At 39.4% G+C, this 9,446-nt stretch overlaps 1 long non-coding RNA gene across 1 annotated transcript; it reads left to right on the forward strand.

Moving 5' to 3' along the window:
• The first annotated feature begins 5,961 nt into the window (after positions 1-5,961).
• Positions 5,962-8,174, forward strand: LOC148146616 (uncharacterized). Its single transcript, XR_015760631.1, has 3 exons — positions 5,962-6,078; positions 7,421-7,509; positions 8,154-8,174. It is a non-coding gene; the product is annotated as an uncharacterized LOC148146616 (long non-coding RNA).
• The last annotated feature ends 1,272 nt before the right edge of the window (positions 8,175-9,446 follow it).

A 9,446-nucleotide genomic window follows, 5' to 3' on the forward strand; every position in this document is an offset into this window, starting at 1 on the left:
TCTCTGAATCTTTAATCAAGGCATTGGTACATATTTTAATCAATCTGGTCATAGTAAGAGCACGATGTAATCAACAGTCCCAGCTACAAAGGGGATGGATGAAAGCGTTTTTAACAGACATATATGGATTAGCAAGGTGTTGTGGTTATGGAACTTTAAAAGATGAGTTTAATAAGAGATTACATTGTTGTGAGCATCAGGAATGAAAAATTACCTTAATTTTCTTCAGTCAAAGCGCTGCTCACACTGGAGCAAGCAATTCAATATGTTGGTCGAGCCTATTCAAAGCCCAGAAATGAGTATTCTTTAGAGGAGTACTGAGACTCCTTTCATTTCAGACAGATGCATTGGTCCCAAGATGATCCAGAAAGTCCACCAAACACCAGAAGTGCGGAAAACAACATCATTGTCCACATTAGGATATTCAAGTTGTTGTTAAAAGCAGCAGCACAAATGCCAGGAGTGCTCGGTTAGGGGAGCTGAAGGCTATCAACATTAGAAGAGAATGGATGTTTCAAGAACTACCCCAAATTAACAACTTCTACATCACCACAGCTATCCAAAGGATGTCCCACCAAAGGATTAATTATTGACAAACGGGAAACCACTTGGAAAATAAAAGATCCAGGAAACCAGGAATGAAGATCAACAAAGTGAGCCAAACTTCCTAAATGAAGTCAAAAGTGGCCAGGAGAAATCTGGAGCCATGTTCCCTCTGATATCCACAAAAACAACCATTCTGGATCATGTTGCTTGTGAAAGGGTTTAATACAGAACTTAAAATTGATACATGGGCAGCTGTTCAATACTGACAGACAGCTTGGCCTGTAATAACCAGTCAATGTTCAACATTCAGGCTGCAAGATCCAGTGCAAGGTTAGTTTTCCACCAGTCAGAGCCACAAGAGGTGAGAAATCAAAGAGAGACTATACACATTGAAGAATCTGAGCACATTGTTGCAGAGCAGAAACAGCTGCATTTGGCAAAGTCCCTTGGAAAAAACAGACAAAATATGTGCCAATGTAAGAGGAAAATGGGAGACAATTTTGTCAAGAGTTTCCAAGGTTACTCAAAGGCTTAGGAAAGTTAAACCAGGAGCACTGTATTATTCTATAAGAAAATTCAAAGCCCTGCCTGTATTCCCCTAAAAAAGAATGTTAGCTATTATTAGAAAAAGTAAAGGTGGAGTTAAACATCATGTTAAAAAGTGGGATCTAACCACCACTGGTAGAGCAAAACCAATGCTGCTCAGGGCTGGTATTGTTCATGGATCTCAATCAAACAGACAAATGGAGGGAAGGTCAATGACAGGCTCATCCAATTTCATAAGTATATGGCAATTTGTCCAAATTAGCCAGAATCAATTATACCAAATGACAGTGGATTTTGACAGATAGTCCGAGATTATTAATCAAGATTGTTGATATTTATCACATGATTTGGAAAGTTCGGTTTCAATCGGCTACCTTTCAGAATGTTGTCAGCACTAGTAATCTTTCAGAGGGTGATGTCAAGTATTCTTGAAGGCAAACAGGGTACTGTTTGTCACATGAATGATATCCTGGTCCATAGTTATACCAATAAAGCACGGCCACAGAGTCAGACAAACCTCAAGGTCATTACAAAGTATAGGCCTTATACTCAAAAAGAAGCATCAATTCTAAGACAAAAATCATGTTTTTGGTATATATAATCCAGAAGCCAAAAATATACTGGATCTCAGAAAATTGAGGACCACAAAATGAATTTCCAGAATTGAAGAAAATAAATGATATTAAGCTTTGCTTAGGGATATTGAGCCAAGTCGGAGAGTTCTTTCCTAACTTACTTAACCCACAAGAGAACAGGTAAAAAGGCCAGCACCGGTACGGAAGTACAAACTGCAGCTTTTCAGAAGATTAGGGAGAACTTTCTCCCCTCAGATATGTTAGCTCACTATAATTCACAGAATCGGAGATGGAAATGTGTTGCTGGAAAAGCGCAGCAGGTCAGGCAGCATCTAGGGAACAGGAGAATCGACGTTTCGGGCATAAGCCCTTCTTCAGGAATATGGCTTATGCCCGAAACGTCGATTCTCCTGTTCCCTAGATGCTGCCTGACCTGCTGCGCTTTTCCAGCAACACATTTCCATCTCTGATCTCCAGCATCTGCAGACCTCACTTTCTCCTCATAATCCACAGAATCCACAAGCTCAATAAACAGTTTTTCTGTTTCATATACAACATAAAGAAATCACACCCAGACTTGTGGCAGAATTCTACTATTCTACATCCAACGCAGAATCCTCAAGATCAATAAAGTTTTTCTGTTCCATATCTGACACTATAATCCAAGCTTATTTAGCAGAGTTACACTGGTTGCATCATCCACAGGATCAATTGGAAAAGAAGCACTTGCCATTACATGGGGACATGAATGGTTTACAGACAACCTCATGGGTTCAAATTCCAGATCATATGGTACTAGATACATTATGAAGATCAAAGGAAATAGCAAAAAAAATGCCATTGTGAATGAGATATGATTAAGTTATAGTCTATGTCCCTGGCAAGGTGCAGGTTATGGCCAATGAATTATCCAGGAAAATGGTGGATCTTTGATGAAGTGGAATCATATTCTCCTGCACTTATCAGTATACTACCAGTTATTGAGGTGAAACTCAGTGAATTTTATGTTGTTCAGAAAGCAGATAAGGAGTGTAAAAAGATTTGGGCAATTTTGGATGTGAGGTTCAAATATTGTCCATAAGATCAAGTTCTGAAGAGGATTGTGGGCAGAAACATTTAACAGTTATAGATAACCTATTAGTGTAAGGCCACAGATGCAAGGTTCATGAGGCAAGAAATCCTAAAATGATCATAGTGGCTGCTGGGAAATTACAAAATGCAGACCTCAAACTCAACTGTCCAAAAGTCCAGAAAACAACAAATGCTGGAGATCACAGTGAGTCAGACAACATCCATGGAGAGAGAGCAAACAAACGTTTCAAGTCTAGATGACTTTTCATCAGAATGAAGTGTGGAGAGGACAGCATTTATGTAATAGTTTGGGGGTGAGGTTAGTGGGTGTAGGGCCCAAATGTCCAGGCATTTTAGGAAATAAAATATTTTATCTAGTTGTGTCACACATATGCTATCTGCAGTCAGCTGCTAATAGATTGACTGATCTCTTTAAAACTTCTAGAAACATCTTGGGAGAGGTCAGCAATAGATTTGTTTTCAGTTTCAAATTGAATTATGTATTTAGTCCTGGTAGACTATTATTCAAAATGGATTGAATTTAAGACTTCAAACAACTGCGGCAGAGTACATGATTAAAGCACTGAAAGGTGTTTGTGCAACCCGTTTTCCGAGAATTAGCCATTTCAGATGAATGGAGGATTTAGGATGTTCACCACATAGATGGTGATTGGTCAAGTAGGGGTGGCACGGTGGCTTAGTGGTTAGCACTGCTGCCTCACAGCACCAGGAACCAAGGATCGATTCCTGCCTCGGGCAACTGACTGTGTGGAGTTTGCATATTCTCCCCGTGTCTGCGTGGGTTTGCTCCGGGTGCCCCGGTTTCCTCCCACAGTCCAAAGATGCGCAGGTCAGGTGAATTGGCCAGGCTAAATTGCCCATATTGCATTAGTCGGAGGGAAATGGGTCTGGGTGGGTTACTCTTCGGAGGGTCAGTGTGAACTTGTTGGACCGCAGGGTCTGTTTCCACACTGTAGGGAATCTAGTCTAATCTAAATTCTCCACATCATCCTCAGTAAAATCACAAGACACTGAAGCCAATCAAAATCATAGTCACTATTGTCCCATTGTGGAATGAGCATTACACAACCACATTAATCAATGGATAGTCACTGACAGAACTACTCACAGGAAGAAGGTCAAAACTTGAAGTATCATGGATGAAGCATGATCTCAGGTTGAACATTACATAACCTCAAGATCAATGAAATAGCAAAAGACTAAAGACCAAAAATGCTGGAAAGGTTTCAGAAAAGATTTACCAGTATGTTGCTGGGAATGGAGAGTTTGAGGAAGAAAGCGAAACTGGATAGGCTGGGAGATTTTTCACTGGAGTGTAGGAGGTTGAGGGTTAACTTTATAGATGTTTATAAAATCATGGGTGATTTTAGACAAGGTGAATGACAGGTATCTTTTCCTTGGGATGGGGGATTTGAAGACTAGGAGGCGGATTTTAGGAGAGATTTTAAAAAGACATTTTTTTAGCAGAGAGTGGTTCACGTGTGGAATGAACTTGTAGGAGAAGAGATGAATTACAACATTTAAAAGACATTTGGATACGTACATGAACAAGAAATGTTTGGAGGGATCTGGGCCAAGCACAGACAGGTGGGACTAGTTTAGTTTTGGATTATGATTGGCACAGACTGGTTGGACTGAGGGGTCTGTTTCCGTGCTATATGACTCTATTACTCTACAACTCTAAGAAAGTAACAGAAGTTGCTCAGGGCATGGTAAGCATTGTGTACTCTGAAAGCACATCGGCAACAATATTCTCATAAGTATGAGTTTGAGTTTGATCTATTGTTGTCACATGTACCAAGATACAGTGAAAATTGTAGTTTCGCATGCTATATAGGCAGATTGTACCATATAAAATGCATCAGGGTAGCAGAACAGAGTGCAGAACACACTGTTATGGCCAACGTGGAGGAGTTTATGGAATTATAGAGGGTCAAAGTATTGGGGATATTTGAAAACATGGATGAAATATCTAAGATCAAGGCATTTCTTAACTGGCATTCAATGTCAGTCAGTGATCTCAGGTGAAGTGGTCATGGTGCAAGTAAAGACATGGGCCACAGAAGTTTGGATGATCTCAAGCTTCCTGAGGTTACCAGTCTGAAGTCATTAGAACAATCAAGTTGAAAGGCACACTTAAACAACAAGAAGGGCTTTACAAAAGCTGAATTAGAATGCACCCAGCAAGGTAGTTGGAAATCGGACACCATGGAATAGTTGTAAAACTAAAATGCAACTAGTATTGACTTCATAGCTCATGGGCAAGCTCCAGTTGGAGTCATCACCAGTGCTTGATTTGTGTCCCAGTCACGCAATGCCCACAAGTATTTCATTAAATTGTTTTCAAACACATATTGAATTCTGGTTACCTCTGGAGCAAATATTCACTCTGGCATTTCATGTCAGAAAGGATTTATTGGATTTGGAAGGAATAAAGCACAGAATGGCTTTAAAAGTTAAATTATGAGGACAGTTTGTCTAATCTTGGCTTCCTCTTGAATTGAGAAGGTTGAAGAGTAGTCTAACAGAGGTTTAAGTGGCATGGATGCATTTGTGAGTTGGAGACAACAAAACAATATCCTGTGGTGAGGCATTCGGGTCAAGGAAGCACAACCTCAGAAGAAGAGACAGGCTGTTCAGGAGTGAAGTCACAAGTAGGTTTTTATACAAAGCTTAGTGGAAATTGGGGCAATTTTCTCTCTCAAAAGAACTGGGTCAATTGAGATTTTCAAGATTGAGATTGATAAGTTTCCATTCATTAAGGGTATCAAGGAACACAAAAATAAAAGAAAAAACTGTGAGATTTTCATAACCAGGGAACTTGAGGTGCTACAAAGCCAATGAAGAACTAACGAGTTTTGAGAAGATTTGTAGCTCAGGTTGAGGTTCTGGATGTAGGTTTGCTCGCTGAGCTGGAAGGAGTATTTTCACAAAAATTTTCATGATAATGAACCTTCCAGCTCAGCGAGCAAACCTGCATTCAATTAAGAACTTTATGGAGTGTAATTACTGTTGTAGGAAACACAGCAGCCAATTTACACAGAGTAAACTGTGACAAACTGCAATGTGAAAATGACTAGATCATCTATTTCTGTAATGTTGAGTAAGTGTTGATCAGAACAACTGCTCTTCTTCAAAATACCTCCGAATCTTTCACATCCACCCAAATAAGCAGAGGGGACCTGAGTTTAACATCTTCTCTAAAAGACAAGACCTTCAACAGTGGAGTGCACCCTTGGTGCTGCACTGGAGTGTTAGCTGTGATTCTGTCTTCAAATCCAAAAGTGAGGCTTGAACACAAAATCCTGGAACTCAAGAGGTAAAAGTGCCTTTATTTATTAACAGTCAGCAGCTTAAGTGGATCACTTGGTTATAGATTATGAATGGGTAAATAGAACAAAGATACAAGTCAACCAAAAACTGGTGAACGGTGGTACAGACTCAAGCCCTGATTATTGTTTCCACGTTCCTACTGTTTCAGTGAGAATTGATATCCACTTGAGTTTTGTGTTGATGACTTTGATGCATTTAGCTCACATGTTTGGCATCAGTTTAGAAGCTGCTGTTATTGTATGAAAAGGGCATGAGTGAAATGTCCAGTTTATCTGAAATTATCTTCAATTTTGGCTCAGTTGGAATAATGCAGACTCGTCATTAACAACAATCAGATATTGATCTCTTAATTTGGGATAATGTAATTCAGTTCAGTGCTGGCCAGGGAGCCAGCAACAAAAGACTTGAATCAAGCCATGTGACTGGAAATCTGTTTCAAAAGCCAATTCTTGTTAAGAGATTTCAACCTGGAGCAACTTCAATTAGATTTGGCTGAAAAGTCACTGTGTAAATGAGGCCAACTGACTCTAATTTGTGCTGTCAACAATTTATATATCAAGGACTGGCAACTGCTGTCCGAATCCTAAGCACAACTATTTAGAATTATTATTCAACATTGTTTCTAAATCTTGCTTGCCGGAAGTATAGGAGAGGCAAAAAATGAATTATTTCAAATACACAGATTATTACGATGTTGAGAAGCCTCATTACGTACATGTACAAGTTAGAAAAAGATCCTCAATCACACTTTTCACTGTTGAAAACTGATTGACTTTGCTTGACTGGACTAACTCTACAACTCAATTTTTAAAAACTTTATTCACTTATGGGACATTGAGGTCGCTGGCTGGCCAATATTTATTGACTGTGAAAAGTAGTCCCGTTTGGTCATCTCACCAGGTTAACACCTCATTTGTAAGCATGCTTTCCTGGCATGCACCCCTGCACTCTTTATTGAAGTTGCATTAATCCCCTGGTTTAGGGATTATCGTTGAGTGGAGAATATGTCAGACTAGGAGAGCTCCAGATTATACTGGAGTACAATTTCACTGCAGCTGATGACCCACAGTCCCTCATGGATGCCCAGTCTTGAATTGCTAGATCTGTTTGAAACCTATTCCATTTAGTACGGTGATAGTGCCACACAACATGATGGAGGGTATTCTCAATGTGAAAGCAGGACTTTGGCTCCATAAGGACTGAGTGGTGGTCACCCTTACTAATAATATTAGTGGACAAATCAGATCCCACTTTGAAATCTGGCTTCATAGATCATATTTTGTGTGCTTGTTTGATTTATTTAATAAAGTGTTCTTTCCCTGAAACAGAATTCTTTTGCAGTGCTGCAGATTTGGTTTTAGCAATAAAGCGGAACTTTATTAAGCAAACAAAAAGAAGACAAGCGAGAATAAGCCAGGTAATTACATTTAACATAATTTGAAAGATTTCAAAACAACATCTACCCCAACAGCATCCCTTCACAGCACTCAAACACCGGACTGTGTTTGCTTCTCGAGCACATCTGAAGGTTTAACTTCACAGTTTTGTGAGCTTGGTAGCCTCTTCCTGGATTAGTCACACAACTGAACTTAAACTTGCTCAGCTTAAATAACCCATTTGGGTTCTAACCAAAACTCTGGTCTGGAGCTTTCAAATTAATATCCTTACCCTGAAAAATATATTCCTTAACAGTTCTAAACTATCTCCTTTCACCAGGACAAACTGTTTAATTCATGTAACTCCGACCAGGATGACTGCAAACTGAAACCAAATGCTTTTCAGGCTATGTTTTTCTCCCCTCCACTCCTGATCTTTTACAACTGAAAACAAGCTAATGCTCCTTAATTTTTACTCTGTCTGTTCATAAAACTCTCCCAACATAAACAAATTCCAGAGACTCCCTTTCTCATACAAGTTTTTAAAAACATCATGGCTCCGGAACTATTGACAATTTAAAAATTGAACCTTTTCATACACTTAGACATGCCACTAGTTCAAAATCCAAATTCTGAAATTAATGTATTCAAAATATTTAAATTACATCTCTTCTATTACATCTAGACAACTGGAACTGTGACCACCAATGCTGGAACAATTATAATTGGGAATGAACAAGAAGCCATAGCTAGAGGAATCCAGGGATCTCTAAGAATTGTGAGCTGGAGGAGCCTAGAAAGATAGGGAGCGGGAAGGTCAATGAGGCCTTTGTAAACAAGGATGAGAATGTTAATATCGAGTCATCTCTTGACTACGAATCAGTGTAGGTCAGCAAGTACAGGGGTGTTAGTTGAACGGGACTTTCTGTAAGCTAAGATATGGACAACAGAGATTTGTACAACCTCAAGCTTATGAAAGATTGAATGTAAGGGACCACCCAGAATGGCACTGGAACAGTTGAGTCTAGAGCTAATGGAGTTGGCTAGATAATTGAAGAAAACTGTTACAAGGCTAAAGGGAAGGGACAGGTGAGTTTGTTTACGTAGAGTTAACCAATTCATGATGGAGGCCAAACGGATTCTGTTTTTGCTGTAGCACTCTGTATTCCATGTAGGGATGTATTCCTTGTGTTTATATTTCAAGATAGGATAATCTTTCATTGCAGACAACAGCCTACACTCTGCAGTTAATTTGTACTTCACATTTCTATTCAATGCTCCATATTAAAATTCATGAAAGAATGTATTCTGTAATGCAGCTGGTGACAGGTATTTACTAGTCTAAGCACTATACCTAGAATGAAAGCCTCTCACAGCACAGGAAGAGGCCATTTGGTTCATTGTGCCAGCACCAACTTTTTCGGAGGAACGATCCAATTAGTCACACTGTCTCCACTCTTTCTCCGCAGCCCTGCAAGTTTCTCCTTTTCACGTACATCTCCAATTCTCTTTTGAAAGCTATTAGTGAATCTACTTTCACTGTTCTTTCAGACACACTTTTCCACATTATAATAATTCACTGCATGAAATACATTGTTTACATGTCTCCTCATCTGGCAATTATCCTGAATCAAATCTGAATACTGCCAATCCTGCTGCTCAAAACAGTTTTGGCCCAGTTACTCCATCCACATATTTCAACTCCACTCACTCTAAAGAATAACTTAAGATTAATGCTTCCTTATACATTGAGCTGGTGCATGTCCTCACAACACTCCGGAAAGGTCTACCATACTGGAACAAACGGGGCACATCCAACCAAGTAGAATTAGAGGGAAAAGGCTTGAAAGGCTTAAATTTTCAATCCAAATCTATCAGTAGAAGATGATCCCACACTGAATTATTTTTTTGGAATTGCTATTGCAAACACCTTCATTTATGATGTTTTCCTCCATTTTTCACTTCACCTCATTAAGAT

This window comes from Chiloscyllium plagiosum, unplaced genomic scaffold (genome assembly GCF_037043375.1).
Source record: "Chiloscyllium plagiosum isolate Xiang-an unplaced genomic scaffold, Cpla_swu_hap1 HiC_scaffold_20, whole genome shotgun sequence".
Lineage (NCBI taxonomy): Eukaryota > Metazoa > Chordata > Chondrichthyes > Orectolobiformes > Hemiscylliidae > Chiloscyllium > Chiloscyllium plagiosum.